This window comes from Phyllostomus hastatus, unplaced genomic scaffold, assembly GCF_019186645.2.
Source record: "Phyllostomus hastatus isolate PE091 unplaced genomic scaffold, TTU_PhHast_1.1 phas_contig_1, whole genome shotgun sequence".
Lineage (NCBI taxonomy): Eukaryota > Metazoa > Chordata > Mammalia > Chiroptera > Phyllostomidae > Phyllostomus > Phyllostomus hastatus.
This window is the reverse complement of record NW_025333498.1, coordinates 40,021,995-40,024,756: the sequence shown is the minus strand read 5'-3', so window position 1 is coordinate 40,024,756 and position 2,762 is coordinate 40,021,995. Positions and strand designations below refer to the sequence as shown.

Genomic DNA, 2,762 nt, shown 5'->3' with positions numbered 1-2,762 from the left:
ATTACCCTACCAACCACACTCAAGCAGGTGTTACTTCTGCCAGACCCTGTATTTTAGTCTTTGCTAGTCACATAAGGTCTCCGCCACCTATTTTTCCTTTCTATGTTGGTTTGTTTTAAAAACATAAAAACTATTTTTAACTCCTTGGCAGGATTTGGTCCAAAGATAGTTGTTTATAGACGCTTGTCTTAAGAAATTGGTGGAACTTTGGGCTTTTGGCTCGGAGGAGGCTTAGGTACAACTTTCTTTGGTTATGCCACACCAGCCACCTCTACCATGCTGCTGGAGTTTGACCCCAACAAGCTCAAAGTTGTATACCTGAGGGGCACTGGTGGGGAAGTTGGCACCGCATCTGGTCTGTCCTACCCCTCGTCAGCCCCCTGGATCTGTCTCCAAAAAATGTTGGTGATGACATTGCCAAAGCAACTGGTGATTAGAAGGGTCTGAGGTTTACAGTCTGACCATTCAGAACAGACAGACCCAGGCTGAGGTAGTGCCTTCTGCCTCTGCCCTGATCATCAAAACCCTCAAAGAACAGCCAAGAGACAGAAAGAAGAAAAAAAATATTAAGCACAGTGGAAATATCACTTTTGATGAGATTGTCAACATTGCCCAACAAATGAAGCACCAATCTTTAGCTAGACAACCCTCTGGAACCATTAGAGATCCTAGGCACTTCTCAGTCTGTGGGCTGCAATGTTGATGGTGTCACCCTCATGACATCGTAGGTAATATAAACAGCGTTACAGTGGAGTGCCCAGCTAATTAAGAACTACAAAGGAAAATATTAAATATTAAATATTAATATTTCATTAAAGATCATTTGTCAACCAAAAGTAATAATAATAATTGAAGGAGAAGTTGGGGGAAAATATGTGATAAAGCATGTACTTTGGACTTTGGTCTAAGTTTAAATCCTAATTCCATCACTTACTAGCTAAGATTTATGATGAATTTATAAAGCACTGTGAACAAAAAGGAGGTTATACAATAAACCTGACAAGCTCAGAGACTGAAAGGAACCACACAGGATGATCTGATACTAAATTCCTAACTGGGCAAGTCAGAGCCGGTAGTCACGTCCCAGGCCTAGAGTCCTTAACAAAGGTCAGTCTTTATCTCAAGCATGACCTGCCCATTGTTCTTATGCATGTAGAGTAAGATATTTTAAAAATGCCAGTGTAATTTTCTTTTCCTTTCCCTTGAAGACACAACCCAGGCACCAGAACACAGGACCACCAGAGACCTTTATTGTCATCTTGGGTCACACATACCATCCCTATATGCTGTAAACGTTCATTATTTACTGTCTTGTACCCACCGATGTAAAAAAAAGTATGTTTCTCCATTATGCTTTTTTTCTAATCCTAGAAATTTCCTCATTCTACTTTCTCCTGTCTCCTAAATCTATCACCAGTGGATTTCATGTAACCTTCCTTACATCTCCTCCTTCCATTCTAATGTATAAGATAAGCCACAAAACTATCATTCTCCAGAGCATTTTCTCAATTCACTGAGATTTTGCTTCTCAGCTTGGGTCAAATAAATTCATAAAAATTCTCTACAAATTTGGACATTTCTTATATTAACATTACCAGGTAATATTTTTGGTATCTTACACATATTTACTTATTTACAATTCACAACCACTCTGTGAGGTAGGTAGATTTTCTTATTTCCCCAATTCTGCATATTTGGAAACTGAGGCCCAGAGTAGTTGAAACTCTTGCCCAAGTCTGCACACAGCAAGTAAGTGGTATAGCTACAAAACCCATGTTTTTCGTCCCTATGTTAATATTATTGAAGTCAACAACAAACTACTTGATCAGGATAATTGGACTGCATTTGTACAAAGAAGGAAACTTTTCAGTTATTTTTAATGATTCCTTTAGTCTTGCTAGTACTCAGTAACTGAAGCTATTGTTACTGGGATTGAAACATTAAGATTCTGGAAGGTGCTATTATGTAAGGGTCTACAGATTCATAAGTGAACAAAGCAGTGCATAGACATAGCAATTGTTCCAATGCAAAGGAATAGACTAGATTAGAGTCTAATTAATCAAGGTCAAAGGAGCCCAAGGTACATTTGGGACTCAAGGTATGAATAGGTGGAAAACTAGGTGAGGGATAACTGATTGGCAACCAAATGGGCAGGAAATGGGTATCAGGACAGGCAGCTAAGACACCAGAGTACCTGGTTCAGGGACTAAGCCCTGGGATAGCTGAGATCCCCATGTCCATCCTGAGTGAGTAGGTGAGACTGACTCAGTCATGAGCTGTGGAATCATTGCACAAGTGAGAGTAGTGTAACGGGGACACACACCCCTGAAAATGGGGGATGGGTTTGGGGTGCACATGTGTGACTGGAGACTTTGCCCCCTTGCTAAACATGGCAGCCAGAAGAGGAACAAAGGCACACATGGCCAAATTGGCCCTCACTGGTTGGAAGGCTGGACATTCCCACTGGCTTTTGGTATGCATGGGATTCTGGGGGAGACTTTTGAAATGGAGCATGCTGGGAAGCAAAAAGGTAGTTGGTTTCCCCTGCCCCAGTGCGGGGCATGTCAACAGTCACCTGCAGGCCTGCCACCATGGCTCGAGCGGGCCTGTGAGCGGAAGCCTAGAGGCACACCTTCCGAAAGATGCCTGAAGTCAGACAGCGACTGGAGACCAGCTAAGCTACCTATGTTCATGATAGTTTTGGGTGGAAAAAGAGGTTCCTGGCTCAACTTTGAACTGAGCTAGCAGAGGGTGATTTTTCT

General features: G+C 42.0%; 1 pseudogene; it reads left to right on the top strand.

Moving 5' to 3' along the window:
* Positions 1–264: 264 nt before the first annotated feature.
* Positions 265–769, top strand: LOC123813800 (annotated as a pseudogene).
* Positions 770–2,762: the final 1,993 nt, after the last annotated feature.